We start from the raw sequence: 20,799 nt of genomic DNA on the forward strand, positions 1-20,799 counted from the left end.
ATTCATAATGGGAACTGGGCTGGCTGGAGAACCAAGCTCCAATCAGCCCACACCTCTACTCAGCTCCTAGAGCTGCATCTTTCCTGGGCCTACAGCCCTTGGATACAATTTGTGGGCAACTGAATATACATCAACTCTAAACTTTCTCTTCAACGACAAGTAGAATTACACTGCAAGGCCAAATACAGGTCTTGACAGGGCAGCAGCATGGTTTGGGTGCTGTCCCCACATCCTCCTGCCTGAAACACGGCGGAGACTCTGGGACTTAGAGGGCTGTACACAGCATCCTGGAAATACCTGACCATATTCTCATCTTCCAGTTTTATTCCTGTTTCATATCTCAACTCTAGGAGTCTGTGTTATTAAACTAAGGAATGGTGGTGGACTCGTGGGCCTGGGTCTTGTTTCCTTTACAACATGTGTAAAATAAACTATTCTCAAAGTCATCTCTAAACTAAGAATAAAATGCTATATTTGTTAAAATATCTAACTACATCTCTTAAGATTGAGTTTGTTTCTCAAAGATTACATCTCAATTCCTCTTCTCATTTTGTTCTTTGGTTTTGTTTGTTTGATTGTTTGTTTTCAGGAGGTGCCTAAAGAGTCATCCCCACCCACTTTAGTGGAAGAAGTCATTTTAGTAACACATTACTGAGGACTAAGATCTGACTGATCCTAGGTGTCCCCAATTCAGTATCAGAGTTGATTACACACTAACCTGGGACTGAGCCCACCATGCCAGCTGCAGGAAAACCCTTGAGGAAATCTCAGCTGAAAGTAAAAATACCTTCTAGCACATGGAGACTAGTATTTGATCTTAAACACACAGTTTAAATAGGCTTTTATTTAAACTTTGGGCCTCCAAGATTGTGGAAATGAGAAAAATTATCCCCATTCACAAAGTTTATAATGAGCTGAAGGCAGAATCTGTCATGAGAGCAATTAGATTGAAGTGTTTATATTCAATGCCAGGACTGGAGACTCCAGTGAGTCACAAAAACAAGGCCTACAGGGTGAAGCACTGTAAGGGAAAATGTCCACAGGAAAGCATCATTGAGCTTTGAACCATATAGTATTCAGCAGCAAGTGGCGTTAATATCACATACAAAGCTGGTGGTGACCACAACAAAGACGAAAGTTACCTTTTATTCACTTCAACCTTTCGTAGAAAAAAAAATCATACATTGTTAGATTTGAGGAAGTGCTTCATAATTACCTATTACCTGGAGTAGACCTGCATAGTCTTTCCCACAGACAGCCATGGCTGAGGTCCAGGAGAGAGCTCCTGCCACACAGCGCCCACACAGAGTAAGGAGTCAGGTAAACAGTTACAACTGGTAAGTACTATGTCAATGCTAGCACCAGACACTAGACAGCCCAACATAGAAGAGCAGAAGCAACATCATACATAAAAAGGAAACAAGAGGGCACCAGAAAATGAGGACCGGATGAACAGAAGGAGAGAAGAGAAGTGGACACCAGAGAACCACAGTAACAGCAGCCTAACTCACACCTCTCCAATCCTGCCTTGCCCATGATGAATGCCTTTTACAAACACTGGGTTATTGATTTATGACTATGTTTTGGTTTTATTACAATCTGATTTTCATAACATGATATATTGTGGGTGATTTTCAAATCCTTTTTGAATCTTGTTAAATTATAGAGAGCTTTATTATTTTATTCATCACTTAAGAGCATATTGATACATTCCACATCTTTAGAAAATGGGAAGAAAGCCATAAGATTTTATTTCTTCAAAAAATGTTAAAACATGTATACCCACAGGTTTGAAGAAATTCTCTTTTATATTCACTTGTGGACTCATTACATTTTTAAGAATCTTAGATTGATAAAATGTCTGTGTCCTTGAAAAACATCATTGAGTGCTTAACTGCTTATCTTCAAATGGTCGCATGATAGTTTTAAAATTATTTTCCAAAATAGTTATGTGAAAAACTGGCAAGGAACCCAGAAAACACAAATAGGAAACATTCACAGTCCTATAATGCTATCTTTGCTTAGTTGCTTCACCAAATTATGTTTGAGTCAGGAATCCTAAACTCTTACTTCCCTAAGCAGGAGTCGCCTCTCCTTCAAAGTAAACATCCTAACTTCCCCACCATCCTCCTCTGGGCTTAGTGAATAAAGAGATCTCTAACATCATTCTCTCTCCTGAGCTATGAAAGCAAACATGATACAGTGGTCTGTGTGTCTCTTAGCAAAGGGCAGCAGAAGGCAATGTGTATACTAAGTGTTAGCACAATGGCTGCAACCACAACACAATGGGCAGCCCTCTGGCAATGGTTTTGCCAAAACAGATTGCTCACATGCTCATGTAAAGGAGAGCTTTCTAAGGTGTACCAGAGAATGAACACAGAGCCTTGATTCTCTAGATGGAAGAAAGAGGGAGAAGGAATCCAGTAGATTTCTTTTTTTTTTTTTTTTTTTTTTTTTGGTTTTTTGAGACAGGGTTTCTCTGTGTAGCCTTGGCTGTCCTGGAACTCACTTTGTAGACCAGGCTGGCCTCGAACTCAGAAATCCGCCTGCCTCTGCCTCCCGAGTGCTGGGATTAAAGGCGTGCGCCACCATGCCCGGCTAGATTTCTTTTAAGACAATAGCTGATCATGCTGAGTAACAGTCAGCACATGTTCTCATGAGTTGGCATGCTTTGAATATGGGTTGTGTCCACCAAATGTTAAGGGTTTGGTCCCTCAGTCTCCTTATGTGGCTTGATATGGCCATTCATCCCAATACACAGTCCTACCACAGCATGTTACCATCCTCTTCTGTCTTTAGAGGTCAATCGAATGGAGCATATGTGTTCATGGACTCTGCCCTAAACAAATGTCTTTTTGCTTTACAGGTGGTCAGTGTCTAGTATATCATTATAATCATGCAAAGATGGCTAACATATAATCCCATATTCTCCATTTCCACCCAAAGAGTCTGACAACCAAATTTGTAGCTTCTGAATGGTGTGTGCACGTGTGTGTGTGTGCGGGGGGGGGGGAGGGGGGGGTTGAGGGGGTGGATTATTCTCTGGAGAAAACACAAAGCAAGATAACCAGAGGGGTATCTAACCATACTAGATGCATCTGATGCTTCAACCAAAGGCTGACCACCTTGGAAGAGGATCATTGGAGGTGATCTACCTGTCATCTATACCCACAGAGCCTTTCTTTGTATACAGACATAGAAAAGATGGCCACTATCACAAGAGTCCAGATAAAGACCTGTAAAGGAACACTAGAACCAAACAACAGCATGACAATAACAAAACCAAGCCAAAGGAATCACAAGAAACAAAATTCAGGGAGTACAACATACATTATCATTAATACCTTCAGGTGTCTAACATATTTTATCCATAAAATGCAGAGAAAGGAACTCTAAGAAATGTTCTAATCTGAACTTAAATACAACATAAACTAAAAAATAAATAAATAAATAAATAAATAACCAAACCATAGAAACTCATATCTCACAAGAAGAAAAACAAAAATGAAAAAAATAAGCAAAAAGATATAAAAAAATTAGGAAAAAATACAGAATCATTACTAGTATAGGACATGAAACAGCTAGTATAAGACATGAATAAGCTGAATATTGAAGAAATGGAAAAGGGAAATTGCTTTCTAAGTTTAAGAGAATTTCCCAGAGCAAACAGCTGTGTCTCCAGAATAAAAAAGTTCACTGAAAACCAAGCCCAAGGCCTGAGGCCCACAAAATATGCCTGGAGGGAACAGTAGGGCCCTGACTTCAGACAGAAAAAAAAATGGGTTACTCATCACGTGAGAAAAGAGACATTGCGTAGAAAAAATTGGAGCAATTAATTGAAATTTATTACAAAAACAAAAAATCTATAAAGGTACTTTGAGTTACCAATGAAATACAAAGGTCCAACAGTGACAATTTTAAGTGACATCACTGAAGTTGCAATTCTTTGCTCTTCCTATGATAGTTAAAGAGGTTTTCCACTAAAGGAAGCAAGAAAAGGGACAGGGAAGACATCTAGATAAAATGCAATGCAAGGAAACAAACAAAGAACACATGGCAACAAAGAGGTCTCAAGGAAGCCCTGTGTCCTGGGCAACAAGAACCATTACAACAGACCCAGGCAGCACAGGATAATGCTCAAGTGGGCTCTGCTATCCATGGTCTTCATGGGATTGAATGAATGACATGAGGTAGATAAAGCAGGAAAATCATAGGGACAGACAGAATACAGGGAGGGTAGGCGAGGAAGAGACAAGTTTCATCTCCTGAAACAAATGTCAGCTAATAGCTGTAAAGGGAGCATGCGCAGGGCTGGATTGCTGGTTCAGGATGTCAAGAGTCTTAAAATGTTGCTTTTCAGGAGCAGGGATGGAGGAAGGGATTTCAACCCTGTGGCAACCGGAGTTTTTATATAGCACTTTCTGTGTAATTTCATATAACATGTTCACAAATGACTTCCTTTATGAAAAAATGAATTAATTAAAAACACTTCCCAGTTTCCTCCCTTAAGAGAAGAGTTCTGCAGTGATTTAGTGGGTGTCGTGGATCAACACAGATCTGACAGGCTAGCTGTGCCTAACCTTTAAGGGACTTCCAACAGAAAAGTATGGACTAAAACCCGTGTTCACTAGCTTAAAGGGCAACTGGCCAGGGAGAGAGAACAGTTAGTAAGGAATGACACATAAAACAGGATCAGAAAACAACCTCAAAAGAAAAGACCTAATGGCTCTAAGTGAGATGATTATCTGGAAAGACATTTATTGAGTGAACTCCAAGAGCAGAACAGAAAATCAGGATGACCACAAACGGTTGTGTCAACCCCGAAGACTGCTCTGCACACAGCACAGAGAACGGCTTATTTTCCATCTCAAGATCTTTCTACCTTTTAAAGATACAAATGGGGGCAGCTGAGTCTGGATTGTTACCAACTCCCAGGGTAACATCCTCCCCTCCCCTCCCCGCAGAGCTTTCTAATTCTGGACACAGCTGAAGGGAAACCCAGGCTCTGCACTGAGCAATGTGGCAAATAGGCGGGCTCAGCTTGCAGTTCTAGAATCAAAAGCAGTGTCCCTGTGAGTCACTGCTCAGCCACCTGAAAGCTGCCTGTCTACAGAGGCAGCAACTAGCCCAGAATAGTCACGTCACACTTCTATACTCCAAATTTTTTTTAAATTTCTTTTGCTTTCATAATGCAAACAAGCAAACAGGAAATCAAATTATTGTCAGGGCTTGCCTTCTTTCATAGGAAGTAGTATTATTAGCTTTGAGCTCTTGCAGACATAGGGGAAAGGTCAGGCTGTACATCTTTCTGGCTGTGTTTCCATGAAGTGATCTTATTCAGAAGGCTGTTAGCAATATTAATTGATAAACAGCAAAAAGCCTAGCCACAGCTCACAAGCCTGTATTATGTAACAGAGTGGCCTCTCCTCCCTTCCTCCCTATGATGTGAATGTGCTAGAATGCTCTAAGCATCCATCTTGCAAGCATCATACATCTTGGCTTGGAGGGAACTATATTTCATAGTGTCCCTTCCCTGAATGTTTCAATGTACCAAGTGAGGAATGGACCAAAGCAAGGGTTCGCCAAATTTGAGAGGTGAAGACACAGGACGCCCAGGAAGGCACTCATTGGTTGGAAAGTGAGAAGCAGGGCAGAGGTCTCTCCTTCCCACTGTGGGATGAACCACTTCATGCAGAAGGTTTATAAGGCTCTTGGACAGCCCCATTTAGAAAAGACTTCCCTGTTCAAGTGCACACTAGCTCCCCTCTGTGCTCTGAAATGGAGCTTGAGGATGACAGACTCCTGCTCCCACCAGTGAGAGGTCCACTGGGTAGCTGACTGGAGACCAGGAGCACTGTGGGTGGCCTGGCTGGCATTTCCCTCACGCATATTAGGGTCTTCCACTGCCAGGCCTCACAGTCCTTAGGACTTCTTTCCCAACCACAGTAGGTAGAATCCTGCCTCCACTGCTTAGCCACAGGTCACTTCACACTAACCCTAGGAAGCACCATTTCTGAGTCATGCCATGGAAATCAGCATAATGACCAAAACTGGGCAAACAATCCCAACACTAAACTATGAGTCCTAGATAAACAGAACCAAAACCACAAACAAACTTAAAGCAATAGTTCAGTAGTCTAGATGCTTGAGGCAGCGGTTCTCAACCTGTGGGTCATGACCTCTCTAGCAAAGCTCTAGCTCCAAAACTATCTACATTATTACTTACAACAGTAGCAATAGTACAGTTGTGAAGTAGCAACAAAAACTATTTTGTGATTGGAGTCACAACCGCATGAGGAGCTAACTGTATTAAAGGGTCACAGCATTAGCAAGAGTGGGAACCACTGCTCAGGAGGCTGGAGACTGTGGGCTGAGTTTGTTGGTGACCAACTGACTACAAGAGAACTGGGGCAGCCCGGGCACAGAGCAACACCTACCTCTCTAGGTCACATTGAAAAGAACTATGTTTTCCCTACACAGTAAAGTTTGGAATTTTATTGTTGGATTGGTTATTTACCAAAAAATAAAATACTTGAAAGGTTTCCCCTGCTATGATAGATAAAACAAGGATTCCTTAAGCACCTGTTCTGTGAGGGCGACTGTGCTCAAGGAGCTGGTCGTGTACACAGTCAGACACTCACTGACATGAGGCAGGAAGTAGACCGCACCGTCCCTGCATTTACACACATAGAAAAGCACATTTACCCCTAAAACAGCAAGGCTGGGAGGCTCATCTTAGCTGCAGAATTAGACAGTCCATTCTGAGGCTCTGCAGCAATGAACTAAGCCCACGAAGGAGACACCCTGGGCACTCAGGGTGGGCAACCAGAACTCTCATGTCTTGCTCTGGGGGTAGGACGAATTTGGATACTAATAGGCAATATTTATTATGTCTGAACACTGATGTTCTATGACTCCACCTCTTCACATTGTTCCACCAGAAATGTGTCCATGGACAACACAGATGTAAGCAGATGTACTAGTTAGTTTTGCTGAAAAGCCACTCAAAAAATCAATTCAACAGTTAATCAAAATATTTAAACTGAAACTACTGTACAAACCAGCTGTGTCACTCCTGTGCATACACCCAAAGAACTCCACAGCATACTTGAGAAATGCATGTGCCCGGTGCCTTTTGCTGCTCTATTCACTCTAGATAAGAATTGGAAACATCCCAATTGTGTGTTGACAGATGAGTGAATAATGAAAACCCAGTGCATGCAAGTATAACGCAGAATACTACTAAGCTCTATAGAAAAATTAAATCACAAAACTTTTGGGAAAGTGGATATACCTAGAACATATAATAAAAATTGAGGTCACTCAATCTCACAGGAAAAAAAACCATGCTGTCCCCCATATGTGGGTTCAAGCCTAAAATATATACATCTATATAACTAAAGACATGTATGTGTGGGTATAGTAGAAGGTTTAGAAAGGAGATCAAGAAAGAGGAATTAAGAAAAGACAAAATGCCTATAAGTGAATTCACATACACAGTGTACTCTGCCTAGATCTTCTGAACACTCCCACAATGAACAACACATTTTGAATGCAAAAGTAGGCAGTGTCCACCAGTGAATCCACATGGGGCTGATCCCTACAGAGACATTCAATTTTAAATTGTTCTTCATTGAATATTCCCATAGGATATAGGATGCTACTAAATTTAATGCATTTTAGTCTCATAAAATGACTGTTCATTTATAGAATATGAAGATTATTAGGAATATGTTTAAAATATCATCATTTGATTTGATACCATGGAATAAAGAAGCATGGTCCTTGAATGTCAAAAAGTTGCATGCCAGGAATAAACACGCTTTTGAAAATAATAAAACAACAAGATATATAAAAGTTATAGCCAGGCTTCTATTTGTTCACAAGACCAACTGCCTCCCATCTACTGTGATAGAAAGTGTAAATGTATTGACAAGGTATCCACCACAGAAAAGAGAAAGAATCCCTGCCTTTGTCTCATATTTATGAACATAAGAGGGACTCAGGCACAGAGCAGATAGCCACATCATTTCCTGAGCCATCTTCATGTGCTAATTGTTAGGAGGAACAGGATAAATTTACCCATCTAGTTGGGAAGGAGGAGGAAGAAGGAAGAGGGAAGAGGGAAGAGGGAGGAGGGAGGAGGGAGGGGAAGGAAGAAGAAGAAGAAGAAGAAGAAGAAGAAGAAGAAGAAGAAGAAGAAGAAGAAGAAGAAGAAGGAAGAAGAAGAAGAAGAAGAAGAAGAAGAAGAAGAAGAAGAAGAAGAAGAAGAAGAAGAAGAAGAAGAAGAAGAAGAAGAAAGAAGAAGAAACAGCAGCAGCAGCAGCAGCATGTAGAATGAATTTCCTAAAAGTTTCCATAACATATTGGGACTTTGTTCTTCTGCATCTCTACCTTAGGAAAGTCAGTCATAGTTGCTGAGAGAGAAGAGATCATTAGACAGGTGATCCTGATAGACTGTGGGGATATCTAACAATCCTACTGTTTAGTCTATGGACATAGAAAGATCTTTAAAATATCTTTTAAAAGCTGAATACAAGAAATGAATTTCTTTCTATGGCTATCATTTCATAAGAAACTACTGTACATAGTTCACAGGTAGTATCTTTTTAATCCTTACAATAGCCCATCAGTCGGGCTTTCTTTCTGCATCTTACAGATAAACAGAGAAACGTGGTGGTTTCCTAAAGACTTCACCTCTAAAGAACTAACAGCAATCCATCTGGAACACTTCTACAAAGCTAAGGAGGCAGAAGTGCAACTTAATTCATGACATGAAGATATAGACAAACACAAGCATGCAAAACATCACTATTCCTCATGAAATCTAATACAAAACTTACCAACAAAACCCTCCCAGACCACGCTCAGCAGCTATCTAAAGGACTATACGCCAGGATCAAGTAGACTCTACTAGAATAGAAACCTTTTCTATATACAGTGGGATACTACCCAACCTTAAAAAGATAGAGACCCTTACTTAGGCTATAACATAAATAAACTTTGAGAATACCATAAACAAAAGGAGCTAGCAGTAACAAACAAGAAGAACCCACACAACTGCACTAAGATGAGATGCTAAGTACATGAAGTTTCAGCACCAGAAAGGAGACTGATGGTCGTCAGAGAACGGGATTTATTACTCAGTGGGAATCGTTTTAATTTCACATATGAAAAGAATTATGGGGACAGTCTGTGATGACAACCACACTGAAATTTATGCTTAAAATTAGTTAACACGATAAACTTTAGGTCATCTGTATTTTACCACAACAAAATGCCTAATTTTGAATTACTATGATTTAAAAGTTTATTCATTTTCATTATATATATATATATATATATATATATATATATATATATATAAACTTTTTGCCTGCAGTATATCTATACATGGCATATGCGCTTGGTGCCATTGGTTGCTAAAAGAGGGCATCAGCTGCCCTGAACTGGAGCTACACAGCTGTAACTCCACTTGCTGCTGAGAACTGGACCTGTCTTCTGAAAGAGCACTATGCACTCTTAACCACTGAGCCATCTCTCCTTAATTTTTGAATTATCTTAATTAAATTTGTAAAGTCTAGTACAAAGATTACAGTAGAAACGTGAGTATAAATCCCCAAATCATACAATTACATCTAGGTTTCATGCTCACAGTCAAATATATATAATAAATAGTAGGTCTGTGCATGTTCCATGATGGGAGCAATGCAACAGCAGTATGCGGGAGTTTCAGCACACCTGTGACTCCTCTGAACTTATGCCCTTTGATGCTCCCGGAACTGTGGACCTGGTGTCCCCACTCAGTTTGCACACTAGTGATGACTGAATAACCACAAAGACACAGATAGCAATGGAGGCTTAGGCTGAGATGCAGGCAGGTTTTTTTAGTAGTTAAACATTGTAAAAAACGAGGAAAGGGAAGAAGGTCCCCTTGGTGGCTTATATAAACAGGCAGCTCAAGTACTGGAACATGCTACTTTCAACCCAAATAACAATATTTATGTAACACCGCTCTCTGAGGTGACAGGAATCTTCTGGGTCCTGAGTGGGGAGCAGCGGGGTGGTATTTTAAGACATCAAGCCACAGTACACTCAGGAGCTGTAAAAACTCGTGACACGGACAGCAAATATTTCCCACCTCAGGATGGGATGCTGCAGGGAGCCAATAAAGATTTCCCAGCATGCCCCGTGAAAACAAGCAGTCACACCCCAGGAGGATCAAACAGTTCGTGCAACCTGAAGCTGCGCAGCTGTCAAACATTGGGAGCCTTTGCTTCTGTGGTTGTCAGAGGAAAGCGTGAGTGGCATTTGGCGCTATGGCCCTGGTGGCGAAGGTCTGAACTTTCCTACAGACCCTGCCTCAGGAGAGGTGGGGTTATGCACCTGAGATGATTTCAGGAAGAACTGCAGGGCCCTGAGGAGGGAAGGTGAGTGACATGTCCCGAACACCTAAGAAGTGACAGACATACTGACAAGGATCTTTCACAACCAATGTTCCAAACAGGAAACTATCTCCAGTCTTAGTGCAACATGGGCTGTTGTTGATCCCGTCGTAAGGATCCTTCATCTTAGGCTGAAAAATCTCAACCGGTGTTCCCAGTCTACCTTTGCTGTATTGTATTATGACATAACTGGGAGCTTCAATCAATAGTAGCAAATAGCTCAACAACCCACAGAGTGCTGGTTGGGAAATACCATGCAGGATACACTACATCAAAGTTTCTGGAACGGGTCCTCTACTCTGGGTCTCGGGAGGCTGCACACAGCTGTCAGTCAGGGTGGGCACATGCCATCTGGACATGGGCTGGGGAATGTGTTCTTCTAGGCTCTCTTGGATTGCAGATAATTTCTTATGTCAAAAGGCCGTGGGTCCTTGATTATTTTTTCTTTAATTAAAATACAATTGCATCATTACCACCCCACTCTTACACTCTTCACATTCTACACCCTCCCCACATGCCTATGCAGAATTCTATAAATACCCCTTTTATTCTAAGACACTGGAACTGTTGCTGGCCCTCCCAGCCAATGTTAATAATACACTTTGAGGTCACTTGGGACTTAAGACTGCCCTCCTATTGTGTACTCAAAATGTTTAATCTGCCTTTAAGAGAACAATGGACAGCCAATCTTACTTGCCTTGGAATGCCATGTAATCATATTTTATAACCTAAGCTAATGCCTAGGTATAATCTTAAATTATATACCTTTCCATGCCCTCGACCCAGAGAAACATATGCGTATCATATATAGATGCTGAAAGCGACTTCCTAAAAATCTATCAGAATAGGTAAAAGCAACCATTTATGAATATTGGTTGATAAACAGTGATGTTTGTTATTGGGTAAGCTGGAGTCATGTAGAATTGGCAGACAGGCTGACTAGGCAATCAGGAACTTATTAACTTTCACTATGTCCCCCAAAGATTTAGTAAAATCAGGAAAAGCCGCTAGCCTTTTCAGTAAATATAATTTACTCTCCCTCTCCAGAATGATTTTCTCGCTTAATATGTTTATTCTCAAAGGACCCTATCCCTTTGAAATTCAACATTTCCTCATAAGTGTATAGGGAAATCTGTGCTGACATGTTTTGATCAGTTCTCCATGTCTGTCCATCAGTAAGAACACACCCTTACTCATTAAACGGAGGCTTGGAGCTGCTATGTCCTTACATGCACGTGGACATACAGAGGTAAAAATGTGCTGGGATCAATTCTAAGAGCCCAAAGATACACAAACTTCTAGGTCCTCCTGCCCAACAGGAAATGAATGTGCTGTCCAACCATGTATTTGGTTAAATGAATGGCCAATGACAAAATTAGTGTTCAGCTCCAACACCAGCCATTGCCTTATCCTCATCACTGGTATTCATCTCTGAAAGGAGATAACTAAAAGAATAGCTGCAGGAAGAGATACAATTTTAATATAAAATTATTCCAGGAATAAATGAAGCACTTAAAAATTAATGCAGCACACTTTAATTTCCACAGGTAATGTTCCATAAGTGAGAAATAAAATTCTTAAAGAACTCTGAACTGAAATCAATACCCACAATTTACCAGCTTGCATTTCAAGCACGCTACATAAACAGCACGCAGGCATCAGGGGAAAGCTCGTAGAGTGGAAGTTCCCACTATGGATAATAATTGTCATGTGTGAACTACTTCTTCCCCTGAGTAGCTTGGGAATTTACATTGTATTGTAACATTCGGGTCAGAGAAAGTGTCTGGTACAGAAAGCATGGCAAGCCGAGGAAGACTGCATGATGTAATCTGGCCATTGCTGTCTACTTAGTAGATGCAAAACCTTCACACTCTATTATTAGGAAGTGAATTTTCAGTTCAGTTAGAAATTGAACTATCTAATTGCTCATTTCTTTACTGAAAGTAAAACAAACAAACAAAAAACCCTGCAATATGCAAACCAAGGAGTTAAATATCAAATCATTAAATTTCTGCTTTCTCCACACATATTGTAGAATTGATGCTTACATAAAGAGAAAATGCATGTGATACATGCTATGTGTATGTCTGGAGCTGGTAATATGAGGACAAATGAAGATGTCTTCTTCCTGCCTTTTGTGGAGCAGCTGTAATACATCAGCCAACCATGCTTCATAAATCATATTGCCAGGGCCAAGAGCTGACTGACTATCTACCCCCAGATGAGCCCAGGGATTACAGGAGTGGGATGGGCACAGGACCGGAGAGAGCTGTCAGCAGGGTATGATGGACTGGAATGGGCAGGTTAGCCAAGCAGAGAGGCCTGTGAGTGAGCTTAATCCTAAAAGCATGAAAAACAACTTAATGTTTTATGTAACATTAATGATCAGATTTGCGGTTTTAAAGTGCTACTCTGGAGGAGGTCAGGAATGAAGATGGACCTTCATAGGACATGTTCACAAGTTCCTGAAAATCAGACAAAATCTCCTTCACTGCCTTTTAGATGAATAAGTTTTGAGAGTCTCAAACTATCAGATATGAAACCAGCACCTAGCCAGGCACTCTAACGCAGGCTCTTCAAATACCCTTGAAATGTAGCTCCCATGGATTCCATTATCCTATCTTCATGAATCTGTTCACTGGCCCCAGTCACGATTCTCACCTAACTCAAGTCAGATCTTGCTTATTTAGAAATAATATTCAGCATCCAGACTGGTTAATTCAGTTCCTGTGAGATAGAGTAGGGGACAGATGTAGACAAGTTTAGGCATTCTCTCTGTTCTGCTCTGGCAAGGCACTTCCCAAGGACACCCAGCTGGCTCTGAATCCCTAGCATAATGTTAACCAGCCACCTTCGAAGAACTCCATGTGATGCCTGTTTCTAGGACAAAAAATTCAGAGAGAAACCAAACCATATCTGTTACAAACCATTAAATATGAGTTGTTTAAATTATGTAGCATTGCTATATGAAATTTTGTTTGATTCTAAGTTCTTTAGTGTAATATTCATTGCACTCTTATGTGACCTACCCATAAATAACTGCTTTTCTGGAGCTAATGTGAATTGGCATAACGATGGCCTTCAGTTTTTTGCTAGGTGGCATCTGTCCATCCAGTTCTCAGAGTCATAAAATAATTATAATGACTTGCAATCAACACATTCAGTACTCTATAATGATGTGTTATTTCTAAACCTCTTATTTCCTCCAATTACCTCTTTTGATCTATCATCAAAACAAGAATAAATCTCAGTCCCACAATCTGTTTCTTTTCTGAATTTCCATGGTACATATACTGAAATCAAAGGACCTCCTGCAGTCAGATGAAGGCGAGTATCCTTCTCAGAGGCAACATCATGCAGGGAACAGTGATGGGCTTGGGAGGCAATCAGACCTGAGTTCCCATTTTGGTTTTATCTCCCCTTAAGTATGTGACCTGTTGTGGTTGTTTGAATAAGAATGGTCCCTGTAGGCTCATAGATTTGGACACTCAATTACTATGAAATGGAACTGTTTAATAAGGACTAGACAGATTAGGAAGTGTGGACTTTTTGGAGTAGGTGTGACCTTGTTGGAGGAGGTAGGTCACTGGGGGGTAGACTTAGAGGCTTCAAAAGCCCAGGGTAGACATAGTCTCAGTGGCTCTCTCAGTCTTCCTCTCCTTTCCTCCTTTCCCTCCCTCCCTCCCTCTTTTCCTCCCTCCCTTCCTCTTTCTAATCCTTCCTCCCCCAACCTCTATCTCTCACTGCCTGCTGTCTGAAAATCAGGACATAAAGCTCTCAACTATTGCTCCAGTGACATGTCTGTCTCCATCTTGCCGATGATAATCATGGACTAACCCTCCAAAACTGTGAGCAAGCCCCCAGTTCAACATTATCATTTATAAGAGTTGTCTTTGTCATGGTGTCTCTTCGTATCAATAGAACGGTAACCAAGATACCTGGTCATTCCTTAAACACTCTGACCTACTCCTTGCTTTGCTTTTCTGGGGAAAAATGAGACTCCCTACTAATATCACTTTCTAGAGCAACTATTTCAATTCACCACAAAATTGACTGGCTTTAACAGTGGAATTTATTCTCTCACAACAGAATGCCAGAAATCTAAACTCAAACTATCGAAAGGGTAGGTTCATGGGAGACTTTTGCCCCTTTCTGCATGGTGTGGCTCCCAGCACTCTCTGGCTTTTGACAGCACAACTCCATTGTCTGTTTATTCTCCACTTGGCCATGTTCCTATTTTCCCTATGTCCCCTTCTCTTCTGTAAAGGAGTCTGAAAATCCTCCAAAACCAATTATTTCCAACTAGTTTCACATTATGAAGTCTGAGTAGACCTGAATTTGTGGAGAGAAAATGTTCAACAAAACATACTTAACCTGTGACACAGCAAAATTTCATTAAAATGGGGAAAATGATTGGATTTCTAATGAGAACGTGAATTATATCGTGTGTGTGTGTGTGTGTGTGTGTGTGTGTGTGTGTGTGTGTGTGTGAGAGAGAGGGGGGGTATGAAATGTGTGTTCTTTGTGAGTACAGGAATGTAGGCACAAGTGTGCCACAGGAGATATGTGGAGGGCAGAGGCTTCAAAAGCCCAGGGTAGACATAGTCTCAGTGGCTCTCTCAGTCTTCCTCTCCTTTCCTCCTTTCCCTCCCTCCTTCTTTTCCTCCCACCCTTCCTCCTTCTCCTCCTTCCACCCCCAACCTCTATCTCTCACTGCCTGCTGTCTGAAAATCAGGACATAAAGCTCTTACCTATTGCTCCAGTGACATGTCTGCCTCCATCTTGCCAATGATAATCATGGACTAACCCTCCAAAACTGTGATCAAGCCCCTAGTTCAACATTATCATTTATAAGAGTTGTCTTTGTCATGGTGTCTCTTCGTATCAATAGAACAGTAACCTTAGTAGGTGTCAGTCCCTGCTTTCCATCTTATGTGAGATTTGAGATAGGGTCTCTGTGATTTGCTTTTTCATAAACCACACAAGGTGGCTCTCAAACTTCAGGGGATCTCCTTGTATCTGAGTCCTAGCTCCTGATAAGGGCACGCTGAAATTGTGAATGTATGATACTATATGTGGCTTTATATGTGTTCAGGAGATTCCAAACCAGGTTATCAGGCTTGCATGGTCATTGCTTAATCACTGAGCCATCTCACCTGCCCTACAATGTATGTGTGATACATTTTACACTATAAGCAGACTGCATTTTATTTTTATATTAAGAAAATTGAAGTAAAAAGAAAAACCTTGACAGATATCAATGAAATTCATAAAGTTATTAGAACAGACCTTAAAACATGTATTTCATGACCTTGGAAGCTAAAATAAATAAATGAGTATTTAGACACATGTGACCTACCAAAATTAAATCAAGATGAGATCAACAGATCTAGTAGTGTAACAAATAAGAAAGAAGCAGCAATGAAAAAAATCTCCTGCTAAAAAGGGTGCAGGCCTAAATGGAGACAAATTTAACCAGACCTTCAAAGGAAAAGTTCCACAATGCTTCTCCAATTATCCCACAAAACAGAATAGGAAGTAACACTATCTATCTTTTTTTCCAAAGCCAGTATAAAGTCAGTATTTTCCTGATGCTAAAATCAGATACAACACACACACACACACACAAGGGTGGCTACTATTTGAAAACTGAATAAATGAATTTAAAAAACACACAAAAATATCATTCACTGTGATCTACTCAGCATGAAACAAAAAACAATAAATGCAGTAACTTATATAAACAGACTTAAAGGCAGAAATCACGTGATCATCTCAATAGCTACTTTTGATGAGATTCAATATTCCTTCAAATAAAAATTATAAAGCAACTGGGAATAGAAAGGACATGTCTGTATACAATAAAGGTAATATGTGACAAAACTATAGCCAACATTACACTAAATAGGAGAAACTCAAAAAAAACATTTCTACTAAAATCAGAAAGAAGACAAGGCTGTCTTCCTTCTCTACACTCATTGAATATAGATAGTACTGGAAGCCTTAGAGAACAATAAGACAAGAGAAGCAAATTTAAGAAACAGTAAAGGAAGAAGTGTCCTTATGTGTACATGATATAAGTCTATACGTCATACCCTATAGACTCCATTAGAGAACTCTTAGAACAGAGCAACAATTTTAGCAAAGTAGCGGGATACAAAATTAATGTTCAAAAATCAGTAGCCCTGCCAGATATCAATATCAAACATACTGAGAAAGAAATCAAGAAAATCATCTGATTGGCAAATGCCACACACACACAAAATAGGAGGACCCTAGCCAAAGAAGTGGAAGCCCTCTCAACCATTAAACACTGGGAAGAAATTGAAGGAGACACTTGAGTATCCAAAGATATTCCACACTTATAGATTGGGAGTATCAACATTATCCAAAGGGTTGTCTTACCAAATACAATATACATATTCAGCATAATCCCCATCAAAATTCTAATGACATTCCTCACAGAAAACCAAACCAAACCAAACCAAACAAAACAGAACAAAACAAAACAAAAGCAACATTGAAATTCAGCATTGAGAAGCACAGACATCCGAAGTAATCCTGAGGGGAAAAAATAGTTATGGCCAGAGGTATCACTATATTTCATAACAAGCATTACTTCACAATAGAGAGACTTGGATGGAAAACCATAAGGTGCTGGCAACCAAAGTCATTAATAGAACACATTAGGACATTCAGCAATGGATCCAAACTATTACAGCTTCTTGATTTTTTACAAAGACACCAAAAATTCTCACTGGAGAAAAGGCAGCCTCTTTAACAAATGGTGTTAAGGAAACTGGGGATCTACATGTAGAAAACTTACCTAGTTCCTTATATTTCACCTCACAAAAATCAAATCCAAGTAGATGGAAGACCTCAGGTAAAGTTGAAAACCCCTGAAACTGCTGTAGGTAAAGAAAGGGCAAACACTTCCCCATAGTGGGACAAGTAAATCTCTGAATAGGACCTAAATGTTCAGGAAGAGAGACCAGCAATTGATAAATAGGACTCAGGAATTCAATAATTTCTGTACAGCAGAGGAAACCGTTAATACAGTGAAGAGGCGGCCTACAGGTACACAATCTTTGGCAGCCATCTATACATTTAACAGAGTGTTAATAGATGGACCACAAAGAATTAAAATTTAAATATATAAATAACAAGAAAACAAACGCTCCTATTGGAAGACAAAAACAAAACAAAACAAACAAACAAACAAAAACAAAAAAAACAGTTATGGACCTGAATGTAGAGCTCTAAGAAGTTACAAATGACAAATTAGTTTGAAGGGTGTTCAGGGTCTACATAAAAAGTGCTAGTTATCATAGAAATGCCAAATAAAACCCTTTTGAGATTCCATCTCAAAGGACAAATGTCGGCAAATGGTGTCCAGAGTGTGGAGAATAGAATGAGAGCCCTTACTCACTGACAGTACCAATGACACTAGTGCAGATACTGTGGAAATGAGGGTGGAGATCTCTCAAAAGCTGGGAATTTGGACTTCCACATGGCCCCTCAGTACCTCTCCTGAGCATAAACCCAAAGGACTCTACAACCTACCATGGACACATTTACCACCATCTTCACTGCTGCTCTGTTTACAACAGCAAGGGAATAGAAAGCCCAGATATGCTTCAGATGCAAAGGTAATAAAATTATATTCAGCTGTGAAACAATGAAATTTTGTACTTTATAAGAAAATGGTTAGAACTAAAAAGCAGATTAAGTGTGGCAACCCAGATTCAGAAAGACAAACAATGCATGTTCTGTCTCATATGTGGATCTTAGCTTTGAACTTTGTGTGTGTGTGTGTGTGTGTGTGTGTGTATGTGTGTGTGTGTGTGTGTGTGTGTGTGTGTGTGTGTGTATGAGTTTCTGTACTGGCTGTTTTTGTGGGTCAACTTGACACAGGCTGGAGTTATCACAGAGAAAGGAGCTTCAGTTGGGGAAATGCCTCCATGAGATCCTTCTGTGGGACATTTTCTCAATTAGTGATCAAGGGGGAAGGGCCCATTGTGGGTGGTGCCATCTCTGGGCTGGGAGTCTTGGGTTCTATAAACGAGCAGGCTGAGCAAGACAGTGGAAGCAAGCAGTAAGTAACATCCCTCCATGGCCTCTTCATCAGCTCCTGCTTCCTGACCTGTTTGAGTTCCAGTCCTGACTTCCTTGGTGATGAACAGCAATGTGGAAGTGTAAGCTGAATAAACCCTTTCCTCCCCAACTTGATGTTTGTGCAGGAATAGAAACCCTGACCAAGACAGTTTCTGACCAGCCCAGGAGGCAGGAAATGGACCGTGAAATGGTTGAAAATGGGCTTCAGCAGAGGATGCTTGGGAGAATATGAGGTAATATGAAAGTAAAGTAGGAAATAGTGAGGGCAAGAAACACTTATGCAGGGATGGGGCAGGGCGATGGGAGATAGGAGGAGGTCACAGGGTAGGAAGTAAGGATGTACAAAAAAGCCATAAGGAAACTTGCTATCATGTCTGCTAATTAAAAATATAATTAAAAAGAAAACAAAACATTGTACACGCAGTGCCTTGTACTGGTGGAAAGAGCGGCTCCCAGAAGCCATGGGTTATCTGACGATATTTCCCCAGGAGTTGTTGGTCATGGAGGTTCCCATGGCATCCCTCAAGAATACAGGCAATCGCTACTGCTGTTGGTTGCCCACCAGAACTAGAAGGTAAGACCTTTTTGTTGAGGATATCACACACTCTGAAAGGAGGAATAGAGAAAACAAGGCAGAGCCTATTTGAAAGCTTCCTCCCCGATAACTAGCCCCCATATAGCAGAAGATGCTCTATGGGCTGCTCAAGGAAAACAGTCTTACTCAGCTGTGGACCCAGCAAGCTACACTAGCAACAGACAAGGAGAATACGTTTCTTGGCACAACAGTGGCACATCTCTGATGGGGGCATCCAACACCCCTTCCTGATTAGATTTAAGGTTCACTTGATGGGCGAGAACCCATACCTACTTCTAATTGAATCCAAAAGCCCATGGCTGGGGAGGTCACAGGCATTATGGGTTGGCCCAAAGAAGTTATTCTGCTAAATGGACATGTTGTTCCTCAAATTTCTTCCTAAATATTTTGGTTTTACCCACAGATCAGTCAGAGAACCTGCTTTTGTAGCAGGTAGGAGCCATTGCAGATATTCATAACTGGGAAAGCTTGAAGGCTAGGGTATTCCTGAGTGCCCAGCCTACTCATGTCTACTTACAACCTCCAAGGCTTGGCGCACGTGGTAGTAGAGAAAGGAGAAAGAATATAAGACTTGGAGAAGAAAGGAGTGTTGTGGAATACAGTGTTCTTGGTGTGATGTGCCTCCTGGACTCAGCTATAGCAGAGTGCTGTGGTTATCTGAACAGGATGAGGTCTGTCCACATCCCATCAGGGATGGAGAGGGACTCTGCAGGCTCCACCTCTCCCTGAGGACTCACAGGCAGTTAATGGCTGCTGAGAGAGAGCAAGCCATCTTCCCTTGGTGTACGCCACTCGCCACTCACAAACTGTCCATGCTGCTGGAAATAACCTTCACATGTATGCAAGCAGCCCTAATGACACTCACTGGGGTACACATGTGCGTGCGCGCACGCACACACACACAGATTTGGAAATAGGAGGCTGGTTGACAAGCAGAAAAGTGGGAGGAAGGGAAATAGAGAGGAACTGGATGAATATAATGAAAATACAATATACGCATGTATGAGATTGAAAATAAAATTAGCTATGTTTTAAGATAAGACGGTGTTACTGGTACTGTGTTGAAGCTGCAAGAGAACCTAACAAATACCATATTTCTCCTATTAGTCCTGATAGTAGGCCCCATATAAGTTAGTTCCCATTCATTCAAACATAAATATGAAGAAATGGGATACTTTAAAGGTCTTGGCAAAGACAAAAGGAACATTTCTTGCTTCTCTAAGACTATAACCTTGGCAAAGCACAGTGAGGTGAGTTGTTCTTGTTTCAAGACCTGTTACAGTTGCTTAACACATGTCTGTCTGTGAGATCTTTGTAACGCTGTTGAATGTAAACACTAGGAAGAAGGAAGGAAACAATATGAAACTTGGTTTCTTGCTATTCATTAGGTGACTTATAAATCAGTGTGAAGACTTACCCAGTCTACCATCAGTTAAACTCACTTTTGTAGTCTATCAACTTTTCTTCTATATTTACCTTTTTCATATTATCTCATTTTTAATAGAGAGAATATAATTTCCATATCTCTGATTCACCTTTGAAATAGCAACTGAGCTGCCATGGTAAGTAAAGATTGAAAGAAATCTTCAGTTGGCAGCAGGAGTCAGGAGAGAGCCTGCCAGCCTCAGTTCTCTCTCTCTCTCT

General features: G+C 40.7%; 1 protein-coding gene across 1 annotated transcript in view; it reads right to left on the reverse strand.

Annotated features, from left to right (window-relative positions):
- Positions 1-20,799, reverse strand: part of Sh3gl2 (SH3 domain containing GRB2 like 2, endophilin A1) — a 182,832-nt gene that overhangs the window by 12,062 nt on the left and 149,971 nt on the right. The gene's annotated exons all lie outside the window — the stretch shown is intronic.

This window comes from Mus caroli, unplaced genomic scaffold, assembly GCF_978045245.1.
Source record: "Mus caroli unplaced genomic scaffold, Mus_caroli_1 scaffold_6, whole genome shotgun sequence".
NCBI lineage: Eukaryota > Metazoa > Chordata > Mammalia > Rodentia > Muridae > Mus > Mus caroli.